Genomic DNA, 26,906 nt, shown 5'->3' with positions numbered 1-26,906 from the left:
TTGTGCTGTATCTATGCTTTACTTGACATTTAAAGTTTTTTCTCCAAATTTTCTTTTCAAAATCGTTTGTCTTCGATTTAGGGTTTCTGAAAGGTTTTTTTTTTCAAAAAACATCTTTCTGATTCTTCCTCTTATTTCTTTATGTGTGTTTGTATATATCATGCCCGTGTGACTTCTTTTTACTATGCATGTACTGTCCTTCTACTTTTCTTTTATACATGTTACTCCTGTGCTCACATGATTATCCTTGTTATGTTTTCATTACTCTTCTACTATATATGTTTACTGTTAAGTTCTTCAATTTTATTTCCTTTGCTGGACTCTTTTCGTGTTTTTGCTAAATGTGTTTCATCTACCGCTTCTTAAGTTTGTATCACTTTTTCTTCTGAACTTGTTTAAGTTCTGAGTTTTTCTCAAAACGTGTTCTCCATGCTCTTGACTGTGTACCATGACTATTTGTTTCTCATGAGTCTCTGAAAGAGACACCTGAGCCTGTTATATGTTCTTTCGTCTCCGCTTCTGATTAAAGTTGAAAACCCTCGACTTTGGGTTTTGGCAAGTTTTATCTTGGACTAGGGTTCTACTTTGGGACCCTGGACTCTCAGACTCATTATGGGTCTACAAACTGAACTCATATCCCTTTGCTTATGATTCTGAACCTTTCTATGTTAGACGCTTTTCTATGTAACATGACAGTTCCTTCTTGATTCACCTATTTGTGTGCTTTATATATGAGAAACTCTGCTTTCAAGAGGTTTTTACCAACTAATAATTGATTCTGAAATCCTCTAATGGGGGTTTGATTGATTGTTACTGATTTTCTTTGATTGAATCTCCTTTACCTTTTTCTGACTTGGTTCATTCGAATTGAACTCGTAATTTTGATTTCCCTAACTGTTTGATTGATTCCCTTTCCTTATTTTTCACAAACCGTGTACCATTGAACTTTTTTCTTAAATAAACCCTGTGTATTTACCCTTCTTGTACTACTTTGGAAAAGATTTTAATCCAATTCTCTCCTTAATTGTCTTCTACCCGTTTGAAATCAGAATCCCTTAACTGAAGGGGGATTCTGTGTGATTTATTGCAAACTATTCCCTTACCTTTTCTTACTTGTTTTCTGCACTATAAGAGGAGCACGGCCCTTTTGCACTTAGACACCTTGAACCTTTAGTTCAACACTTCAAATTCAATACTTTGCACACACACCTTTCAATTACAATACTTTACTCTCTTCTGAGAACTTTTGTACTGATTGCTTGCAATTTGGTTTACAAGACTTCAACTTTCACTTATTTGTTTCCCTGAAACTGGTATGCCTTAATTTCGATTTCAGCACCATCACTATGTGTTTATTTTACAGTTGCTACATTCTTGTCTATTTGCTGTTCATGTTCTGTATTAAATATGCTACTCTCTCTTTGTATCTGCTGTTTGTTATGAACTCCCTATACACCACTCCCTTCTATGTTTTTGAGTTAAGGTTCATGGACTGACAACATCTAAATTGCTGCTTAGGTCTGAACTTGATCCTCAATAGATCCCAACTCTCAAAATGTGGCTAATAGGCTAGTCAGGGGTGTGCCAGCACTCCTGATTGCTGGGCATGACCACCAGCCTGCCATGGCTTTCCCAGATTTCCCCCTTTGTGCATTGACACTCTCTCTTAGATTCTAAGTTCTGCCCCCTTCTTATGAGCCTTGCTTTGGGACCTTGAGTTCCCTCTGAACTTTGACACATCCCAAATAAGAGAAGGCTTTGGAAATTTGTTCCTGGAAGTTGGTTCACCTCATATTGTTGGACTTTGAGTCTGAATTAGGCTCCTTGGTTGTAGCTTAATTTCTGATGTAATTTTACCTTTTTCTTAATTCATTCTGGTCTGTAATATGTTGTAATAACTTATGGGGTTCTAGTGAAAAAGGGAGGGTCACTTATGTATGCATACGGGTAGACATCATGATCTTAGGTATTCATTCCTGCAATCACAGCCTGTTTTTGCTTCTGTAATTCATATAGAGATCCTGACTATAGGATTCTGCACTTCTATATTTCATATAGAAATCCTGAGTATAGGATTCTACACTTATGCATTCCATATATAAATTATGCCTATAGGTTTTCTACACTTTTGCATATATAGAGATCTTGTCTATAGGTTTTCTTCACTTCCGCGTATCATATAGATAACCTGTTTATAGGATTCTGCATTTTACATCTATCATTAGACAAACAGTCATAGGTTAACTAATAATCAATTGCATTCTAGATACCATGTCTATAGGATGCCTGCACTTTCATAATCGTTTTAAAGCCAACAACGCCTAGAAATCATGCCTATAGGAGTAACCTTTGAATCTGATTCGCTTATGTCATCTGCAAGTTTAAAATCAGTTGCAATGTTGTCTAAAATCTGCGGAACTTTCGTTTTTTCTATAATCAATAAATTTTCTTTAAAATCAAAGCAAGCACTATTAGATATCATGCCTATAGGTCTCACTTAGGCAAAACATTAGGTAATTTATTAATTGCATCAGTCTTTGATAAATTACAACCAGGGAAGGCTAATTCGGACTCCTCATCTGAGAAATATATGATGAATCCGCCTATCCCACGCTTTAATTTGATTTCAGACCATAACCAGCACTTATAAGGCATGCTAGCCAATTTGTCTCTTTAAATGAGGAGGCCTGTTTGAGCCCTTTAAACTGTTATGTGTTCTTCCCATACTTGCCCTATATGTTTTGATTGTCGCCCTAGAATTTTATCCTTTTAAAACTCTAAAAAAGCCAAATTTCCCTTCCCTTTAGGACTAGTAGCCCAAATACCTCCGGGACTGATAGGATTGGGGCGGGTACTAGCATGCAATAAGTAACGACACCATTCTACGCTTTACTACCTTAACTGGGGGGGAGGGTAGATATGGATATGATTATCGGTGCGCTAATACCACGGCAACCCCTCTTCTGAGGAGAGATTGTCGGGTATTGCATTGATGTGATCCATATTAATCATAAACCTAGGACCCCCCTTCCTTACCTTATCTGCTTTCTTTAGAATTGCTTAAATCTTTCATAAATTTCTACCCTCTTTGCTGTTCCTCAAAAGTTTCAATTTATTTGCCATATTATATGCAAGCTGTTACAACACATATCCACATGTGTTAGTTCATGCCATATATTAGTTAACATAAATCCAAGAAGGAATTATCTTTGAGATGATAAGAAGTCAATCCTATTGGTCTTAAGTGATACAAGAGTGTATAAAGGTGATTAACAAGTATTAGAAGTTAAATGAATCAAGGATGTTGTAACTCGCATTTTCAGGTAAATTTAGCGGTGCTTAATACACTCAAGAGGTCATGTATTAAGTTATTTTAATCATATAATATCCGTATCATAAGTCTTGAAATCAAACGAGTTATGAAACAAAAGTCGACAAAAGTTATCGCAACTTAGGTTCATAATTTTACTTAAACATTAGGTCAAATGTTTCTAATCTTTTCTCCTAATTTACAAGGAATTACAGGGTGATATACCAACCAAATTAAAGATCTATGAGTCTAGTTTCCAACTCATTAAACCGTTCATGGATACGATCTCGTAGTAGAGAGATATTTGCATTTTTGCGAGACTGCGCCAAGCACCTCTCTATGGGGCCCACTAAGGCGATTTAAGATATTTGGACCTATATAGGATGCCTCCAGCCCATTTTAAGTCATTTCTTCTCACTATTTTCAGACCTTAGAACCCTAGGAACATCCTCTCATGGTTCTATCAAGATTCAAAACCCAAAAAAAGGGCAAACAACACAAATCAAATGTCGGGAATTCCGTGGCGCTAGTAAGTCTCTTGTTCTTCTTGTTGTTGCTCATTTTTGTATCGTTCCAGCTCGTGTGGGAGGTTGTTTTAAAGGGTTTATGTTCTGTAAATACTCCCTCATGTTCTTAATAACAATCCTAGGTGATTTCAAGCCTTCTAAAGTGATTCTAGTGCCGAAAAACACTAATTGATCGCTAGTTTCACTTTTTTGTTGTTGTGGCAGCATTGGAGGGATATTTCATGGAAATTTAAGGTCAAATTGGAGTTGTTCTTTCTGTATAAAGGTAAGGAACCTCTTACTCTATATGTATTTAAGATTATCCAAGTTGCGGCTAAGCCATTGAAGCTAGAACTTGTGAAATATATATCGAAAGGCTTGGTAGTAATGTTATTGTTTTGTGGACTATTTTGCGTTGCTGTTGGGATACGTATTTTACTACTATTTTGTGGATTTTTGGAGGAGGAATGGTGTGGACAAACACCATATATATGTAGGGTTGTGGGATGATAGTTATTCGTAACATTTCTGGGTCGTTTGACACGACTACGGTGGTCATCGTATGTATGGAGTGATTAGGCTGTGCGTGGACTATTTTGGGAGGCTCAATATGTTTATTATTGATGTTGTTTGGGATGTTTGGTGATTGTTTTGAATGGTGTGAAGTCATATATATAGGGGAGGTGCTGTCCGTTTCATCGTAAAATAGGTTGTGGTCGATACATAATAGTTATGACGCTTAAATGATAACGATAGTATCGTTTCTCTTATTGTAGACTAAGGAGTTTTGACAATTGCATAGCTTGAGATTGGGGCAGTATATACAAGGTATGTGAGGCTATCCCTTTCCTTCTTTTGCACGACTCCGATTGTACATAATGTAATGAACGAGCTTCCAAGATACTCTACTCTTAGAAGCTAGCAGTACTTACATTGTTTTCCCTCTTATGGAACGATTGATGTTAATGTTGCTTCTCTTATTCTTATGTTATCAATGTTGTTGGTACTTCCTGATTCTTATAAGGTTCATAGTGAAGAGTTAGTCCTAATAACGTGTACAGAGGATACCGACCTTACGTCACTCCGAAAGGTTTAGAATGTGATTCCATGAGTCGAGCATGCATTATATATATGTATCTATTTTACTCTACCGAGCCACGCTATAGTTGGCCGGGTACGGCACCTATTGTGCAACCACTGATCAGTTGGGTTTACCGAGCTCCATGTGGCCGGGTACGATTCTACCTAGCCTTATGATGGCCGGGTACGTTTTTTTATCGAGCCTATTATGGCCGGGTACGATATGATGATAATGATGCCCACAGAGGCAAATGTTTTAAAGGTTTATGTATTTATACATATGTATCATGCATTTCATGTCAGTAGCCCTCAGAGGTACTAAGATGTTACAGGTTGTATATTCTCTATCCTTGCTTACATTACTGATCGTATTTATGGTTCCCTGCCTTACATACTCAGTACTTTATTCGTACTGACGTCCTTTTATTTGTGGACGCTGCATGTCGTGCTGCAGGTCCTGATAGACAGGCAGGTGCAGCTCCCCCACCACAGTAGGCTGTCCAGTTCAGCGGTGATTGGCGAGATCCCTTCTCCGGACTTGCCTTGGTCTTGGTATGCATTTTTGTTATAGACATTATGGGTATGTCGGGGCCCTGTTCCGGCTATGTTGCAGCACTTATGTTCATTTAGAGGCTCATAGACAAGTGTCGACTCATGTATAGTTTGGTATGCCTTGTCGGCTGGTTTTTGTTATATAGTCTTTCATGGTAGCGTGGTAGCTCATACCTTATATGTAGTTTCTTGATTGTCTGGTCATCCCCTGCTATGTATGTTCATGCCGTCATATTTTATTGCTGGTTGTCCATGATCCAGGTCTACCATTTATATTGATCTCGTCAGCCCTAAAAGATAATAATGAAGGTTAGATGAAATGTACGTTGGTGCTCGGCAAGTATGGTCGGGTGCTAGTCATGGCCCTCCAGTTTGGGTCGTGACAAACTTGGTATCAGAGCAAGTCTGTCCTAGGGATTGTCTATGAGCCATGTCTAGTAGAGTCTTGATTATGGATGTGTAGCGCGCCACATTTATAATCAGGAGGCTACATGACATCTAGGGTTGTTACCTTCTTCCTGAATCTAGATCGTGCGTAGAGTTGAGTCGTAAGTGTTTGTCTCTAATATTCACCTTGTTTTCTTTCAGCGATGCCTTCGACTAGGAAGCAAACAATTAGTAGACGGCTTGATACAGCTGCGGGAGAGGGTACCAGTCAGGTGCCCCAAGCCAGAGCAGGCCAAAGTGAGGCTCAGAGTGAGATGTCGTCTCATACCTCATCTACCCCATCTCCTCCAGAGGATATTAGGAGGCACCCAGCACCTCCAGTTCCTCCGTCTGGCACTACAGACCAGGATATGCGGAGTGCTTTGCAGTTATTGACTAGCTTGGTAGCTGCTCAGGCTCAGAGGCAGAATACAGGTGCTGCTGAGAAACCAGTTAGTACGAGAGTTCGTGATTTTATTAATTTAGACCCTCCAGTGTTTACCGGATCAGACCCCAAGGAGGACCCACAGACTTTTATTGACCAGGTTCATCGTACACTTCGGGTTATGCATGTTAGTGATACAGAGGCAGTAGAGTTGGCTTCTTATCGGCTACGGGATTTAGCGGTTCTCTGGTATGATAGTTGGGAGAGATCCAGGGGTCCGAACCCTCCTCCAGCTGTGTGGAAGGAATTTTCTGAGGCCTTTCTTCGTCACTACTTGCCAGTTGAGATACGACGAGCTAGAGCTGATAAGTTCTTGAACCTTAGACAAGGTAATATGAGTGTGCGAGAGTACAGTATGCAGTTTGATTCTTTGGCAAGGTATGCTCCCCATATGGTGGCCGAGATGAGTGATAGGGTGCATATGTTCGTGAATGGGTTGGGACCACATCTGATAAATGAGTGTACGATAGCCTCCTTGGTGGAGGGCATGGATATTTCCCATATTCAAGCTTATGCCCATACCCTAGAGGATCGTAAGCGCCAGCAGAGGGCAATTAGGGAGCAGGATAGGGGCCAGCATAAGAGGGCGATATTTGCAGGGTATTCTGATGACTTCAGAGGCAGCATCAGGCCACAGTTTTCGAGGAGTTCGGCGCCACCTGTAGCTAGTGCTCCTCCACAGTTTCAGAGGCCTCGATATGATCGATCCTATTCTGGTCCAGGTCAGAGTTCGCGGGCATCTGGCTCGCAACATCACAGGGATACTAGTCAGATGAGACCCCCAACACCACATTGTGATCAGTGCGGCAAGGCCCACTTTGGACTGTGTCGTCGAGGTTCTGATGCATGCTATTCGTGCGGGCAGCCTGGCCATATGATGCGGGATTGTCCTAATAGAGGAGGTGATGGTATGGCTCAGCCGACTGGATCTGTGTCTGGTTCTTCCTCATCAGTTCGACCTCCAGCACGGGGTTTTCAGCAGTCGACAGGTCGTGGTAGGGGTAGAGGTGCAGTGCCGAGTTCGAGTGGTGCTCAAAATCGAACCTATGCTCTAGTAGGTCGACAGGATCTCGAGTCGTCTCCAGATGTTGTTACAGGTATTATATCTGTGTTTTCTTATGATGTATATGCGCTGATTGATCCGGGATCTACATTATCATATGTTACACCCTTTGTGGCTAATAAGTTTGGCATTGAACCTGAATTGATAAGTAAACCCCTTGCGGTATCTACTCCGATAGGAGATTCTGTGATTGCTAGAAGGGTATATAGAGGTTGCACTGTGATGATTTGTAGTCGTCAAACCTCGGCAAATTTATTTGAGTTAGAAATGGTTGATTTTGATGTGATAATGGGAATGGACTGGTTGGCCTCATGCTATGCAAATGTTGACTGTCGTACGAAGATGGTTAGGTTCCAATTTCCGGGTGAACCCGTCATTGAATGGAAAGGGAACATTGCTACACCGAAAGGTAGGTTTATTTCCTATCTTAAGGCAAGGAAAATGATCTCAAAAGGTTACATTTATCATCTCGTTCGCGTTAGGGATGCGGAGGCGAAACCGCCTACTTTACAATCAATCCCTGTGGTCAACGAATTCCCAGATGTTTTCCCAGATGAACTCCCAGGCCTTCCTCCTGAAAGGGAGATTGAGTTTAGCATTGATGTGTTGCCTGACACTCAACCGATCTCTATTCCTCCATACAGAATGGCCCCGGCAGAGTTGCGAGAGTTGAAGGTGCAGTTGAAGGACTTGCTGGATAAGGGCTTTATTAGGCCTAGCACTTCACCTTGGGGTGCACCAGTCCTATTCGTGCGGAAGAAAGATGGGTCGTTACGGATGTGTATCGACTATCGACAGTTGAATAAGTCTACTATAAAGAACAAGTATCCACTTCCAAGAATTGATGACCTGTTTGACCAACTCCAGGGTGCCAAGTATTTCTCCAAGATTGATTTACGTTCAGGGTATCATCAGGTGAGGGTTAGGGAGAAGGATATTCCAAAGACGGCCTTCCGGACAAGATATGGGCACTTTGAGTTCTTGGTGATGTCGTTCGGGCTAACAAATGCCCCAGCAGCTTTTATGGATCTCATGAATACTATATTCAGGCCCTATCTTGATGTGTTCGTGATTGTATTCATTGATGACATTCTAGTATATTCTCGTTCGGAGGCGGAACATGCGGGCCACTTGCGGATAGTATTACAGACGCTTCAGGATCGTAAGTTATATGCTAAGCTCTCCAAATGTGAATTTTGGCTGAACTCAGTAGCGTTCCTTGGCCATGTGATATCTGACGAGGGTATTAGTGTCGACACTCAGAAGATCGATGCAGTAAAGAATTGGCCGAGACCTACAACACCATCAGAAGTCCGCAGCTTCCTAGGGCTAGCAGGATATTATAGGCGGTTTGTGGAAGGGTTTTCCTCTATATCATCACCATTGACTAAGTTAACACAGAAAGCTACCAAGTTCCAGTGGTCTGACACTTGTGAACGTAGTTTTCAGGAGCTGAAGAATCGATTGACATCCGCACCAGTGCTCACTCTTCCTGAAGGAACAGAAGGTTATGTGGTATATTGTGATGCCTCAGGTATAGGTTTGGGGTGCGTATTGATGCAGCGTGGGAAGGTGATTGCTTATGCATCAAGACAATTGAAGAAGCATGAAAAGAATTATCCAACCCATGATTTGGAATTGGCTGCAGTAATATATGCTTTGAAGATATGGCGGCACTACTTATACGGCGTCCATGTTGACATCTACACAGATCACAAGAGTTTACAATACATCTTCAAGCAGAAAGAGTTGAATTTGAGGCAGCGTAGGTGGCTTGAATTATTGAAAGACTACGACGTCGAGATATTGTATCATCCCGGTAAAGCCAATGTTGTGGCAGACGCTCTCAGCCGTAAATCAATGGGAAGCTTAGTACATATTGAGGCAGGTAGATGGGGGTTGACTAAAGAGCTTCATCAGCTAGCCAATATGAGAATCAGATTGTTAGACTCTGATGACGGAGGTGTTACTGTACAGAATACATCAGAATCATCTTTGGTAGCCGAGGTAAAAGCACGGCAATATGAAGATCCTATCTTAGTACGATTAAGAGAGAGCATTCAGCAGTGTAAAAGTATGGCTTTTGAGATCGGAAGAGATGGGGCACTGAGATACCAGGGCCGATTATGTGTGCCTAATGTGGCAGGGTTGCGAGAGAAGATTATGAATGAGATTCATCAATCTCGATATTCCATCCATCCTGGCTCGACAAAGATGTATCATGATGTCAAGGAGCAGTATTGGTGGGATAACATGAAGAAGTCTATTGCAGAATTTGTAGCCTAGTGTCCCAATTGTCAACAAGTAAAGATAGAACATTAGAAACCCGGTGGATTACTTCAGAATATAGAGATTCCGACCTGGAAATGGGAGGTGATTAATATGGACTTCATTATTGGATTACCTCTCTCTTATTATAAGTTTGAATCCATCTGGGTGATAATTGATCGACTTACAAAATGTGCCCATTTTTTTCCAGTTAAGACAACTTACACAGCTGAAGATTATGCGAAGTTGTATATCAAGGAGATTGTTAGGCTTCATGGTGTGCCGGTATCTATTATATCAGACCGAGGAGCTCAATTTACAGCTAACTTTAGGAGGTCTTTTCAGAAGGGTTTAGGCACACAAGTGAATCTCAGCACTGCATTTCATCCGCAGACTGACGGGCAGGCTGAACGTACCATTCAGACACTGGAAGATATGCTACGAGCATGTGTTCTAGATTTTAAGGGAAATTGGGATGACCATCTTCCACTCATAGAATTCGCCTACAATAATAGCTACCATTCCAGTATTAAAATGGCCCCATACGAGGCACTATACGGGAGAAGATGTAGATCACCAGTTGGATGGTTCGAAGTCGGTGAAACAGAATTATATGGGCCAGATTTGATTCACCAAGCTATTGAGAAGGTGAAAGTGATACAGGAGCGATTGAGGACGGCACAAAGCAGGCAAAAATCTTATTCCGATGTCCGACGTCGTGATCTGGAGTTTGAGGTTGGTGATTGGGTTTTCCTGAGGATATCACCAATGAAGGGTATTATGCATTTTGGGAAGAAAGGTAAGCTGATTCCAAGGTATATCGGGCCATATAAAATTCTTTGACAGATTGGACAGGTTGCTTATGAGTTAGAATTGCCATCCGAATTGGAATTTGTCCACCCGGTATTCCATGTATCTATGTTGAGGAAATGTATTGGAGACCCTTCTTGAGTCATCCCTATCAAAGATGTACAAGTTACAGAGGACCTATCATATGAAGAAGTGCCAGTGGCGATATTAGATCGACAAGTCCGCAAGCTGAGAACAAAAGATGTAGCTTCCGTCAAAGTATTGTGGAGGAACAAAAATATGGAAGAAATGACATGGGAAGCAGAAGAGGAGATGAAGTCTAAATACCCTTACCTATTCCAGAAAGAAGATAACAAGGATGCTGGTGGAAGACAGGATACATTGGAAGGTGAAACGGCTCTATGAGGTAAGCAATAATTTGAGAATACTCCTCCTTAATACAAAATGGTGATATGTAGATAATGTAAATATGCATAATGCTTTGTGTAGCCTTGTGAAGCCATATGTTGGGCTTAATTTCTTGCAAGTTTTGCTAGTGACCATTTTATAGGGGAAAATTGATCGGAAATTTCCATTGGAATCCACGATGATTTAAACTCCCCATAAACCCTTACATTCGAGGACGAATGTTCCTAAGGGGGGGAGGGTGTTACAACCCATATCCACATGTGTTAGTTCATGCCATATATTAGTTAACATAAATCCAAGAAGGAATTATCTTTGAGATGATAAGAAGTCAATCCTATTGGTCTTAAGTGATACAAGAGTGTATAAGGGTGATTAACAAGTATTAGAAGTTAAATGAATCAAGGATGTTGTAACTCGTATTTTCAGGTAAATCTAGCGGTGCTTAATACACTCAAGAGGTCATGTATTAAGGTATTTTAATCATATAATATCCGTATCATAAGTCTTGAAGTCAAACGAGTTATGAAACAAAAGTCGACAAAAGTTGTCGCAACTTAGGTTCATAATTTTACTTAAACATTAGGTCAAATATTTCTAATCTTTTCTCCTAATTTACAAGGAATTATGGGGAGATATACCAACAAAATTAAATATCTATGAGTCTAGTTTCCAACGCATTAAACCGTTCATCGATACGATCTCGTAGTAGAGAGATATTCGCATTTTTGCGAGACTGCGCCAAGCACATCTCTATGGGGCCCACTAAGGCGGTTTAAGATATTTGGACCTATATAGGATGACTCCAACCCATTGTAAGTCATTTCTTCTCACTATTTTCAGACCTTAGAACCCTAGGAACATCCTCTCAAGGTTCTCTCAAGATTCAAGACCCAAAAAAGGGCAAACAACACAAATCAAGTGTCTGGAATTCCGTGGCGCTAGTAAGTCTCTTGTTCTTCTTGTTGTTGCTCATTTTTGTGTCGTTACAGCTCATGTGGGAGGTTTTTTTAAAAGGTTTATGTTCTGTAAATACTCACTCATGTTCTTAATATCAATACTAGGTGATTTCAAGCCTTCTAAAGTTATTCTAGTGCCGAAAAACACTAATTGATCGCTAGTTTCACTTTTTTGTTGTTGTGGCAGCATTGGAGGGATATTTCATGGAAATTTAAGGTCAAATTGGAGTTTTTATTTATGTATAAAGGTAAGGAACCTCTTACTCTATATGTATTTAGGATTATCCAAGTTGCGGCTAAGCCATTGAAGCTAGAACTTGTGAAATATATATCGAAAGGCTTGGTAGTAATGTTATTGTTTTGTGGACTGTTTTGCGTTGCTGTTGGGCTGCGTATTTTACAACTGTTTTGTGGAGTTTTGGAGGAGGAAGGGTGTGGAGAAATACCATATATATGTAGGGTTGTGGTATGATAGTTATTCGTAACATTTTCGGGTCGTTTGACATGACTACGGTGGTCGTCGTATGTATGGAGTGATTAGGCTGTGCGTGGACTATTTTGGGAGGCTCAATATGTTTATTATTGATGTTGTTTGGGCTGTTTGGTGATTGTTTTTAATGGTGTAAAGTCATATATATAGGGGAGGTGCTGCCCGTTTCATCGTAAAAAAGGTTGTGGTTGATACATAATAGTTATGACGCTTAAATGATAACGATAGTATCGTTTCTCTTATTGTAGACTAAGGAGTATTGACAATTGCATAGCTTGAGATTGGGGAGGTATATACAAGGTATGTGAGGATATCATTTTCCTTCTTTTGCACGACTCCGATTGTGCATAATGTAATGAACGAGCTTCCAAGATACTCTACTCTTAGAAGCTAGCAATACTTACATTGTTTTCCCTCTTATAGAACGATTGATGTTATTGTTGCTTCTCTTATTCTTATGTTATCAGTGTTGTTGGTACTTCCTAATTCTTATAAGGTTCATAGTGAAGAGTTAGTCCTAATAACGTGTATAGAGGATACCGACCTTATGTCACTCCGAAAGGTTTAGAATGTGATTCCATGAGTCGAGCATGCATTATATATATGTATCTATTTTACTCTACCAAGCCACGCTATAGTTGGCCGGGTACGGCACCTATTGTGCAACCACTGAATCAGTTGGGTTTTACCGAGCTCCACGTGGCCGGGTACGATTCTACCGAGCCTTATGATGGCCGGGTACATTTTTTTACCGAGCCTATTATGGCCGGGTACGATATGATGATGATGATGCCCACAGAGGCGAATGTTTTAAAGGTTTATGTATTTATACATATGTATCATGAATTTCATGTCAGTAGCCCTCAGAGGTACTAAGATGTTACAGGTTGTATATTCTCTATCCTTGCTTACATTACTGATCGTATTTATGGTTCCCTGCCTTACATACTCAGTACTTTATTCGTACTAACGTCCTTTTATTTGTGGACGATGCATGTCGTGCTGCAGGTCCTGATAGACAGGCAGGTGCAGCTCCCCCACCACAGTAGGCTGTCCAGTTCAGCGGTGATTGGCGAGATTCCTTCTCCGGACTTGCCTTAGTCTTGGTATGCATTTTTGTTATAGACATTATGGGTATGTCGGGGCCCTGTTCCGGCTATGTTGCATCACTTATGTTCATTTAGAGGCTCATATACAAGTGTCGACTCATGTATAGTTTGGTATGCCTTGTCGGTTGGTTTTTGTTATATAGTCTTTCATGGTAGCGTGGCAGCTCATACCTTATATGTAGTTTCTTGATTGTCTGGTCATCCCCTGCTATGTATGTTCATGCCATCATATTTTGATTGCTGGTTGTCCATGATCCAGGTCTACCATTTATATTGATCTCGTCATCCCTAAAAGATAATAATGAAGGTTAGATGAAATGTACGTTGGTGCTCGGCAAGTATGGTCGGGTGCTAGTCATGGCCCTCCAGTTTGGGTCGTGACACAAGCCCCTCTATTTGAGCCCTTAATTGCTTTTTTGATTATGTGAAGTCACAATTGTAACATGGCCGGGAACCACACTAGTAGATCTTGAGGGGTGCCTAACACCTTCCCCTCGAGATAATTTCTAGCCCTTACCCAGACTCTGGTTCTTCAAACTCAAACCCTTCTTAGTGTCCTAATGCACTTAATCATTAGGTGGCGACTCTTCAAGTTCCAAAACCCAATTCCCAAAAGGGAACGAGTTGTCCTCCTAAATGTCACAAGCCCAATTTTGCGAGAAAAAGGGGGCGCGACAGTATGTACCCAGTTTCACAATTGCGAGGTCAGTAGAAAGTGCCTAGGTTCGCAAATGCGAGACCTTGTTCGCATTTGTGAGCTTCGCAATTGCGAAGCTCTTGTCGCAATTTCGACATCTGAGACCTACTAAATCATAACTTAGCTGAAAATCTTTCATTTTTCAAACTCTTTCAAAACCTAAACTCTCTTGGGCGATTTTCCAAATAAACGTTCTTCTCCAAATAGATTGTAAGTCAATTTTAACTCGTTTTCCTTAATCTACAACCTCTTTTCACATGATTTCAACTCAAAATCAAGGGTTTTCATGAGGGGAATTGGGTGTTTTGGGTAGAACTTAGGTTTTTCAATTTTTGGGGATTCGGACCTCGATTTGAGGTTCGATTTCAAAACAAATTATATATTTGGGTTCGTGGGTGAATGGGTAATCGGGTTTTGGTTCAAAATTCGGGTATTTACCATGTGGGCCTGGGGTCGATTTTTTACTTTTTGGGGAAATCTTTATAAAATCTATTTTCATGCATTAGAATTGATTCATTTAGCATTTATTGATATCGTTAAGTAAATTGTGGCTAGATACAAGCGAATTGGTGGTGGAAACAAGAGGTAAAGTGATAGTTGAGGCTTGAATTGTGTTCGTGGCTTTGAGGTAAGTGTTTGGTCTAACTTTAGCTTGAGGGATTAGGAGTTGTGTCTTATTTGCTATGTTTTAATTGTGGAGTACGACGTATAGGCATGGTGATGAGTATCTATAAGTCGGTGTCAAGCATGCCCGTGAGTCTCGTATTGTAATGGTTGTGACTCTGTTGTGATTTGTTCATGCTTAATATGTTGATTATCATTATTGGTTCCCTTGTCGGGACGTTATTGTTTATGATAATGTCTCCCTTGCCGGGATGTTATTGTTTATGATATTGTTTCCCTTGCCGGGATGTTATTGTTTATGATATTGTCTCCCTTGCCAGGATGTTGTTGTTATACTCTCGTTCCCTTGCCGGAATTCTTTTATGATTGATGTTGATTTGTAAATGGGATCGGGTAGCACGCCGCCACGGTGATTTTTGAAATAGGAGCGGGTTGCACACCAACAACAAGATATATAAAATGGGAGCGGGTTGCATACCTGCAAAAGATATATGAAATGGGAGCAGGTTGTATGCCTGCACAAGATATATGAAATGGGAGCAGGCTGCACGGCTGCAACAAGATATATTAAATGGGATTGGGTGGCACGCCGCCACGGTAATATTTGAAATTGGATCGGGTTGCACGCCTGCAACAAGAAAGAAATGAAAGTGAATACTGTGTTTGTTTTCCTTATTCTTGTTGGTAATTAAATTTTGGTTTCTTTACATTCCTCTTTGGTATTCTATTGTTATCTGATACTCCCTATAGCATGCTTCCCCCCCCCAATCTTTAACTGTGAATATCTGCTTTTATTTTCCGCTGTATATAATTTAACTGCACAGATTTATTTGGTAGTCTGGTTCTAGCCTTGTCACAACTTCGTCGAGGTTAGGCTAGGCACTTACCAGCACATGGGGTCGGTTGTGCTGATACTACACTCTGCACTGTGTGCAAATCTCGATGCTGCAGCTTTTGGACCACAGTGAGGTTGCTGCCTTTAGTCCATTCAGGTGATCCGAGGTAGTCTTGTAGGCGTCCGCAAGCCTTGGTGTCTCCTTCTATCTTTCCTTACTGTTCTTTCTATGTATTTCAAAAACAATTTGTATTCATCTTTCGAACCCACTATTTGTAGTATTCCTAGACAGTCTGTGAGATTGTGATACCAAATTCTGTGTAGTGTTGTATTTCGGATTCATGTAGCAATGTTTGGTTAAACTATTAATTTTTCGTCTTCCGCATTTCTGGTTATTTAATTTATTCTGCTGTGTGATCACCTATTATATTAAACTATTGAAAAGGCTTAATAAAAAGGATAATGAATTTATAACACTCGGCTTGCCTAGCTTTAACGAGTAGGCGCTATCACGACTCCCGAGGGTGGAAAATCTGGGTCGTGACAGTGTAGATACGAGGTCCATGTCTTATGGGAAATTCTAGATGTTAGAAATTGGATTCTGCGGTTTACGGGCTAAGGTTGAAGTATTGATATTTAGTTATATTGTGCTGCTCGGGCCTATATGGAATAGGGTGACGTGGGATCACCCTCGGGTATGTGCATGGTAAGGTCACACGGCGATTTGATGGCTTTGGGAACAACCCTTGGCATGTTCGAGGACGAACGTATGTTTAAGTGGGGGAGAATGTAACGACCCGATAGGTCATTTTGAGCATTTGCACTTCGCTCGATTGTTTGAAGGCATGAGTAGCCCCATGTGATGTATTACGACTTGTGTGTATCGGCGTTTTTGGTTTTTGAAGTAATTCGGAATTTATTTGTTATAATAAATTTCATGATTGAATCTTTAAAGTTGGAAGGGTTGACCAAGTTTGACTTTTTACTGTTTGACCTCGGATTGGAGATTCGATGATTCCATTAGGTACGGATGGTAATTTTGGACTCGATTTGCATATATTTCTAGAAGGTTTCGATGCTAATTTGCAAAAGTTGAAAATTTGAAGGTTTAGAATGTTCATAAGTTTGACCGGAAGTTGATTTTGATGGTATCGGGTTTGAATTGTGGTTCCTGGGATTGAAAGAGCTTTTTTATGTCATTCGGGACCTGTGTGCAAAATTTGAGTTCATTACGAATTAATTTGATATGTTTCGGCGCGTGTTTTTGGAAGTCGAAAGTTCGAAAGTTCATTAAGTTCGATTTGAGGTGTGATTTGTAGTTTCGATGTTGTTATGCATGATTTGAGGACTCAAGTTGGTCCGTGTTATGATATCAGACTTGATGATATGCTCGGACGTGGTCCCAAGGGGTTGAAATGAGTTTCGGATAGGTTTGGGTTGTGTTGAGCTCGTTTTTCTTATGTTTCGACGTCGTTTCTTCAAATATAAATGGTACCGCATTAAGAAAATAAGCTCCAATTCCTGGGTTGATTAAAGCACTAGATCTGTATCGGAATTACAGAGCTATAGCAAAAAAAATCATCGAATTTGGAAATTGTATGAAGAGTTTATGGTCATTTTACTAAGTGTTGGGTTGCTAGATTTTTCCAAATTAATTATGAAATTGCCATTGACTTCGTATTTAAAAAATTTGCATTATTTCCAAATATTGAAACCAGCATATCTCCTTCATTATAAAGTCAAATGGAGTGATTCAAAAGCCTCACTTGACTGAAATTTCACAAGGAATCCATTGGAGGTAACAAAAGCAAGTTTCGAGATTGTTTGACGCACGAAACAAGGCAGAATAGCTGGGCAAAAATACTTAATATCGAGGTTTGTTCATTTGGTCATATTTTGAGTTGGGGAGCTTGGTTTTGGGCAATTGTTCAGGCGATTTTCATCATATGGATTGGGTAAAGTGTTTTATAGTCGATTGTTATTATATTTCATGAATTCATCTTCGTTTTTGGCATTTGATTGATGATTTGAAATTTGAGGGTTTTTGTCTAAAATTACATAAAGTGATTTTTTGAGTTTTGAACATCAATTCAGGGTCGGATTTGAGTGAAACTAGTATGGTTACCTAATTGAATGGGTAATCGAATTTTGTGAGTTTTGTCGGGTTCCAAGGCACGGGCCCAGGTTGGACTTTTGGGTTGATTTTGGGCTTTTGATTAAAGATTCGGCTTTTATCATTTGGAATAGTTTCCTTGGGCTTTATTTGATGTACTTGAGTTTCTTTTGGCTAGTTTCGAGCCGTTCGGAGGTCGATACGCATGGGATGGCAATTTTGGAGCATCATTTGGCTTGCTCGGTATTAGATTTGGCTTGGTCGAGATAAGAAACACTTTTAAACTTGGTGCTGAAGGTATGAAATCTCGAATTACATGTTATGTGATTGATCTTGAGGCGACGCGCATGCTAGGTGATGGGTTGTGGGCGTGCACCATGCGAATTGTGATTTAGTCGGTTCTATGAAACTGTGTAGCTATCTTCTCTGGATATTTTCATTGTACTTTGTGTGTTAGAACACCTGAGCTGTAATTCATGCTAAAAATCATGCTTAGGCATATGTTGGTATTATTGGGACCCACTGAAGTCATGTTTGCTATTGAATTATATGTTTAAATTAAAATTTCATACTCAGTCATATTATTCGTTGCACATCATATCTTAGTCTCTGTTGCTATTTATTGATACATCATATCATCATTTTTGGGCTAGTTTCATGACATTGTGAGCCCAAGAGACTGGAGAGTTTGATGACTGAGTGAGGCCGAGAGCCTGATTGTGAGTGATATTTATGGGATCGGACTGCACATCGCAACATGTTTTATTGATTTATGCCTAATCTGGCTTATTATAGCGCTTGGGCTGAAGGAGCCCCTCCGGAGTCTGTACACACCCCCAGTGAGCGCAGTTGATTTATATTGAGGGATGGATCTTTCCTGGGCATAAATCTTAACCTAATCATTTATATTTGGGGATGGATCTTCCCCTGGGCTGGATTGGCCTTATACAGTACTGAGTGATTGACTGTCAGTTGATATATATATATATTATTATAAAAGCACGAAGGTCCTTAGCGAAACGTCGTTCGCCTTTTCTATCTTTTAAAAATAGATTTCACACTGGATAAAATTGTAATTATAATTTAATTATTTTTCTAATATTTAGAACTTTAAATTAATTAAATTTTTCCTTATTTGAACTATGTAAAAATTCCTAATATTTAAGAATGTGATATTGAGTTAGATTTTACATACATAATTTTTCTGTATTTGGTGTAACTATTTTCCTTACATATAACCCTTCCATGTTTCCAAGTTTTTACACGTTACGAATTGTAATGGATTGCAAAGTTTTTGTGTTCGTGCATGTTTCAAATTCTAATTCTTTGTCCATTTCTTTTTTGGACCATGTGAGTAGCAAACATTCTAATTTTTCATATGAAGACAAAGTGTTAAAAGGTGACTTATACATTTTTATACTTAACTAGTTTAAGTGTACGCGCGTTGCGCGTGATTAAAACGCGTACCTTATTTGACAACAAATACTACATAACAAATTTGGACTTATAGCCTGTTTGGCCAAGCTTTTTTTGGGCCAAAAGCATTTTTGGCCAAAAACTGAGGTGTTTAGCCAAGCTTTTGGAAGGAAAAAATGCTTTTGAGGAGAAGCAGAAGCAGTTTTTGAGAAGCAGAAAAAAGTAGCTTCTCTCCAAAAGCACTTTTCTAAGAAGCACTTTTGAAAAAAATACACTTAGAAGCAGTTTTCAAAAGCTTGGCCAAACATTAAATACTTATCAAAAATATTTTTCAAATTAATTAGCCAAATACAAACTACTTCTCACCAAAAGCACTTTTTAAAAAAGTACTTTTGAGAAAAGTACTTCTCAAAATAAGTTGATTTTACAAGTTTGGCCAAACGGGCTATTAGTTACAAACTTCATCATTAATCCGTTGCTAAATTGCTTGTCGTTAAATTTTATACCCCTTGTGTATGTGCTTTGCATGAGCATGTCATCGTCAATAGGTAAAAAATGTAGTATACAAGAAGAATAAATTGTTGTAAAGTATTATTTGATAAACTTTATCATTGGCGACTTTATGATAAAAACTCCTATTATTAATTATTTGTATGATATTGTTTCGTATATCTTTAATTAAAGTACTTTTGAATCGAGACACTAAATGACATATTTATTTGAAAGAATTACAAGAAAATACACATGACTTTACCCCATAACAAAAAATGACCCATATTTTTAAGTTTTACCTACTTAGCCCATATTGTACATATTTTGAAAGCATTAGCAAATTCAAAATTTGTGTTCTTATAACCATTGCTTCTAAAAGCTATGGAGTTAAATCTTACAACTATTGCTTTTTCACTCTCTTTTCTTCTTACATCTTCTACATATGCTTCAAGGGTCGTGTATTTTCTGCTATCCCCTTGTTTGTAATATCAGAAAATTGAAGAGTAGAAGTCCACCATTGAAGGTCATTCAAAGCTTTGCTTTCGAAAATAGGATTTTTTGAGTTTGTTAGTTGTGTGGATTGGGTGTTGTTCCAATTGATTGAAAATATCAAAAGGAGTTCAAAATTTAAATTTGAAGTGATTTGGAGTAGATTTGAGAAAGATTTGAGTTAAAGTTCAGAAAAAATGCAAGGTAGAAGACGAAGTCAGTTTTTTGTATAATTTTGTATAATAGTGTATATGAGTGTATAAACGCATCTTATACACTATTATACACTTTTATATACCTTTATACAAGCATCTGTAGACAAACTTCTTCCACGATTTTTAGTTACAATTCTTGTTCAAAACCAGTCCAAATCTCCATTAAATGACTTCAAATTTTATATACAACCAACTTATACTATTTCTAACAAGTCTAAATAACACCCACTCTAAATTTCTCACAAAATCAAATTCGATATTTAAACCCATATATTTTAACTTGTTAAAAATCAAATTTTCACCACTCAAATGGATTTGGTTTGTTGAACTAATATTTGAGTCGCAACTTCTGATTCAAAAATTAACTTAAAAGCTTGAGCAATCTTTTTTAAAAATTAAATAGCAATTTCGAAAATTTATTGGAGTTGAATGTTGGTATTAGCCTATTACTTGTGGGCTAGTTGGTTGTAAATTAAAACATGGGCTATAAAGTTGAAAAGTAGGGAGCCCAGTTGTTCATATGTAAAATTTTCCCTATTTATTTAGACTTATATTTTCAGCACACTTCTTACCAAAATAGCCTATATATTTTTGTATAAGATTATACATTTAATGTCTAAGAAAATAACAAATGACTTTTTTGTCATTGTGGAATCTTTTAGTGAGTAATTTCAATCAACATTTCCAAGGACCTTATCATTTTTACTTTTTATATTATTTGTTGTGCATTGAATTTATAATATGTATTATGTAGAAAAATATAAAATAAATTAATTAGATTGGTTTTATTTCTAAAAGTTTTGTAAACGAATTGTATTAAACTTTATCACTGGCAGCTTTATAGTAAAAACTCATTTTATTAATTATTTGCATGATATTGTTTCGTATCTTCTTAATTAAAGATACTTTTGAATCGTGACACTAAATAACATATTTATTTGGACTTCTATTTCTAGCACATTCTTACCAAAATAGCCTATATAGTTTTTGTATAAGATTATACTTATTTAATATTTAAGAAAATAGAAAATGACTTTTTCATCGACTATGAATTTTTTTAATGAATGATAATAAGTTAAACCAACATTTCTAAGGACCTTATGATTTTTATTTTTTATATTATTTATTTGTGCATTGAATTTTAAAAGCACGAAAGCCCTTAGCGAAATGTTGATTGAATTTTTTATACTTCATTAAAAGACACCACAATAGACAAATTGTCATTTATTATTTTCCTCAAATTATTGCCTAATTATTTTTATAATATTTCACCTAATAATTGCGCACAAATTTATTACAAGAACCTTATTCCCTTTGATTTCTTTCCGAATATGGCGACTTGAAGAAGTCACTATATAAGCATATCTCCAAGTAAATTTGGAGAATTGAAAACGTATAGTTGTCCAATTTGTTTCATAGTTTGTTTTGATTTGATTTAGGTTTAGCCTTTTATTTTTGCTTTATTCTTTGTAGTATATTTTCATGAATTAATATCTAATAATAATTTTGACTTTTAATTTAGAACTCCGCATAAACTCTTCGCTAAAGTTCTTGCTTATGCTCTCCTTGGCCTCTCTTTCTTCATTCTTTTTGACTCCAAAAGTGCTCCCTAGCCTTCCCTAGTCATTTATAACCTGCAAATCATGAACTATGCGGAGTTCTAAATTGAAAGTCAAAATTATTATTAGATATTAATTCATGAAAATATACTACAAAGAATAAAGCAAAAATAAAAAGCTAAACCTAAATCAAAATCAAAACAAACTATGAAACAAATGGGACAACTATAGGTTTTCAATTCTCCAAATTTACTTGGAGATATGCTTATATAGTGACTTCTTCAAGTCTCCATATTTGGAAAGAAATCAAAGGGAATAAGGTTCTTGTAATAAATTTGTGCGTAATATAGGTGAAATATTATAAAAATAATTAGGCAATAATTTGAGGAAAATAGTAAATGACAGTTTTGTCTATTGTGGTGTCTTTTAAGGAAGGGTAAAAAGTTCAATCAACATTTCGCTAAGGGTCTTCGTGCTTTTAATATAGTATAGATATAAGCACTTTCATTAATAATGATAGACAACACGTACTTCATTTTATATATTAAGTATCATTGAATATATGATTATATAACAATTAACGATTGAATAATATTATTTTTGGAAGTTGTTTTTCAATTACTCTTCACTTTCATGCGCCTAAATCCACGCTCTTTAACACATCGACACGTCCAAAGTGTATCAATTATCAAATAGCCAACTTCAGACGGTAGCTAAGACTACAAATTGTTTAGGAATTATTTTTTTAACATACACTCCATATTTTGTTGCTAAGTAACATAGTCCGTTTAGAATCCATTAATAATAAGTAGCTTCATTACAATCTTAACCTCCTAATTCTATATATATATATACACACACACGGTTATGTGCCTGAATAGAGAAAGAAAGCTCACTCCAAAGCGAAAAAAAAAATAATAAAACATATAGCTAAACAATACCTTTTGCGATAATAATTTAATATTTTCTTAGATTTAATTTAATAACTCAAACACAAATTTTAATATAATATTTATGTAATTTTATAATTTTATATTCATTGAGGTAAGGTACACGTGCAACGCGCGTATCCTAAAACTAGATATTAAAAGAACGAATACCCTTAGCGAAGTATCGTTCGTCTTCTTTACCCTTTAAAAATAGAGTTACATTAGACAAAATAATCATTTAATTATTTTCATAATATTTAGGGCCTTAAAATAAGCTAAATTATGTTTTTTTTTTTTTGTCTGTTAAAGTATGTAAGAAGTCCTCGAACTTTTGGTATTTGAAGTTAACTTTATATGGCACTTATTTACTTGCCATTTATATTTAGCATATTAACCAAGTAAACTATTAATTGGAGTCTTCGGTTACAATCTGACACCTTATTGAGTTGTTGCCATAATTAATGATTCACATACCATCCATTAATTCCTTGCTATTTAGTGCATTCTACCTTTTTGTCCGGTAATTTATATACTATATTAAAAGCACGAAGGCCCTTAGCCAAATATCGTTCGTCTTTTTTACCTTTTAAAAATAGATTTTATACTAGGCAAAATAGTAGTTTAATTATTTTCCTAATATTTAAGAGCTTGAAATCAACGAAAATATAGACTACTAAAATATTTTCCTATTTTAGCTACGTACGAGTCTTATTTTGCACATACATTGTATCTTTAATTTGTAAAAGTTTTATAATTATTTCCTAATATTCATTCATTAATTAGTACTTCTAAGTTTTATACAAGGAAATAAATTGATTTATACACAAGTCAAGGTCTCCTGCTCCTAATAATTTTCTGACAAAATAGAAACAAGTTACATAAAAAAAATATGTTTCTACGAGACTCACTGTTTTGGTGGTTTTTGATCGAGTTGCATTGGTTTATAGTGATATATGCTATTTTGCACATCTCAACAAGTGAACTCAATGCTAGAAATTTGTTCATATGATATGATCCATGTGGTATTCATAATCTATAAACTGAAAATTACTTTTGTTCAGCAGATTGGGTACAAAATTTGTTGCTTGCATTTTTTGTTATCCAACTTATGAGAATTTTTTTTTTTTCAATTGATCTGCGCTTTTACTTGCTTGTGATTGCAAACAGCAAGTCTTTCAGTTGTTTTGCAATGCTACAATAGAATTCACGTACCTAAGGTCAAGATATGGACTTGCAAATTTAATTTACTTGATTTCCTATTTATTTTGCAATTTTATTTCGTTTATTGATTCCAAAATAGAATTGTAATGTTCAAATATGACTTTGGATCTATTTAGGTTTTGATCTATATATATTTCAATTTTAATTTTGAACTTTATATGTATGATTGCAGTTAATTGCTCTTGCTTAGAAATATTTCTTTAGATTGATTCTCAAAACTTCTATATTCTTTTGTTGTTGTGACGTTTCTTCAGGTAAAATTCTGCACTAAGTTATTTTTATGTTATTTTTCTAGATATTACCATTCTATTTTTCCAGTATCTCTAATTAATGGAGAAAATTTATTTCTGCCAAGTGCCAAATTATGAGCTTGCTTATACTAATAAGAACTTTGTTTTCAGTGTTAAGTAAATTAAAATTCATACGTATAATTATCATAATGGGATTCTACTTTTGCGATAGAAAGCTTTTCTTAACTAATTTGCTGGAAACAATTCCTAAAGTATTTTTTATTGATTAAAGAAATTCGAGTAATGTGCATCTTGCTCACAAAAAAAAAAAGACTGCTTTGGTTATTAACTAACATTGTTTAAGTGTTTATGCATTTTAGAATAACTGTGACCATAAACTCTAACGTGATGTGAGTATTTCCTTGAGAATATGTGTTTTCCCAAAAAAAACATAATATCATAAAAGCTCTTAAATATTTAAGGGTTATGCGTTCTTGCACATGATTACTTCTGAAGTTGAACTAATGCAATTATAAAACTGAAATAATTTTAAATTAAATAGATTGACTGAGGACTTTTAGGGGCATTTGCATCTATACCCGCTTTTTGTATCACATTTTAACTTGTGTCAGCTTTGCAAAAAAAAATTGCAAGCGTACCTGCTTTTTCGCGTAACTTCAGCACACGGGGCTGAAGTAGCAAAGACAATCACGCAAAACTTCAGCATTCTAGTAGTCGGACCTGAAGCTCAGCTCTAGAGCTGAAGTTTTTGTGTTGTAACTGGGAAACTTGAAGTTTTTGTGTTATAACTGGAAAACTTCAGCTCTAGAGCTGAAGTTATTTAGTTCTCTTTTCTTTCTAGTGCTTGTGTGTTCGAGTCCTTTTCTTTCTTCTTCAGCTTCTGCTTATTTGTCTTTCGTTTTGTTATTTTAAACTCCATCCAAAAAAAATGCAAGCTAAAAGCGGACGTAGTAAAATCTTTGAGTACAAAACATGCAAAAAACAATTTGATTCGTTTCAAGCACTGGGTGGATACAGAGGAAGTCATAAAAATACAGCTATTAAACTCATGTTGATGACTACTTTTCCTAATGAGTTACCTACTGTTAAACCTAAGAAACATGAATGTTCGTTTTGTGGTGAAGAGTTTGCTGTCGGCCAAGCTTTAGGTGGATATATGAGAAAACATCGCGACGAGTTGAATAAATTAAATCAACAGCAGCAATACTGGTATTAGAAGGAGGGGGAGAAAGGGGAAGGAGGAGGAGAAAGGGGCTGAAGTTATTTAAAAAGTGGGTACAAGTTAAAAGTTTTTTTAAAAAATGGGTATAGGTTAAATGGGGGCAACCAAATAGGGCGCCCCGTGAAATTTTTACGGACTTTTATGGGGCTTCCTTTATTAAGTTAGCTAAATAGGATCAGTAGTCGTAATCTTTGATACCTTACACTTTTTTAAAAATTAACACATTTTAATGTTTTTGCTAAAACTTTGTACACATTGAGACGAGGTACATGTGCAACGCGCGTATCCTAAGTTTAGTACTATAATAAAAGTACGAATACCCTTAGTAAAATATTGTTCCCCTTTTTTTATCCTTTTTAAAATGGATAAAATAGTCATTTATTATTTTTCTAAATTTAGGAATAGTTATTTATATAAAAGTCCATAATATTTAGGAATTTAATCTTTTCCTTATATAAATTTTACTTAAATAAGTCCTTCCTTATTTCAACTAGGTAGGAAATATTAATCCCTACTTTAATTAAACTAGGATCCTTCAACAATAGTTTTAAAAACTTCGTTTCTCATCACAATTTGCTTTCTTCTTGAGGAATAAATAGACTTTGCCTTTGAATGATTAGCTAAACGTGTGATTATAGACAAATGAGTTCAAAATCAAAACACACAAGTCACATTCAAATATAAATTGATTAGCCAAAATTTACATACAAAAATATAAATGCACATTCAAATAAATATTATAATAGATATAAATTTCTAATATCTATGGTTATTATAATCTTTAGTACATCATCAAATTCTACAAATATTATCGAAATAATATGTTAATTTCTTGAAAAATATATAATTATATTATACTAATATTTAAATAAACTTTATATTTGCCGATATAGGTACACGCGCAAAGCGCGTACCCTAAGACTAGTATGTGTGTGTGTGTATATATATATATATATACATATATATGGATCTTCCCTAGACTGGATTGGCCATATACAATACTGAGTGACTGAGCATGTTGAGTGATTGACCATGATGAGTGGAAAGTGTGAGACAATGAGATTGAGTACTTTGAGAGTGTGAGTACATGAGTTCATCACTGAGATACATTGCATTTGACATGCGTACTTGAGATACATTTATAGAGATGCATTTCTTTTTGCTACCCGGTTTTGGTGACATTCATGATTTCACCTGAATAGTGACATGTAGGCATAGAGATGTACTTTCCTCATGCTATCTAAAAAATAAAACTTCTTAATTATTGTTGAATTTTTTTGAAAAAAACCACAGTTTTACAAACCTACTCATATTTTGGCGATTTCGGTAAAAGAATTGGGTTTTCACTGATATACTTGAAAAGCATGCCTATTTTTCCGGGACCATGAACAAGTTAAGCATCTTATATCTGAGTATGTTT

Source organism: Nicotiana sylvestris, chromosome 8 (genome assembly GCF_000393655.2).
Source record: "Nicotiana sylvestris chromosome 8, ASM39365v2, whole genome shotgun sequence".
Taxonomy (NCBI): Eukaryota; Viridiplantae; Streptophyta; class Magnoliopsida; order Solanales; family Solanaceae; genus Nicotiana; species Nicotiana sylvestris.
The sequence above is the reverse complement of the archived record's forward strand: the minus strand, read 5'-3'. Positions refer to the sequence as shown.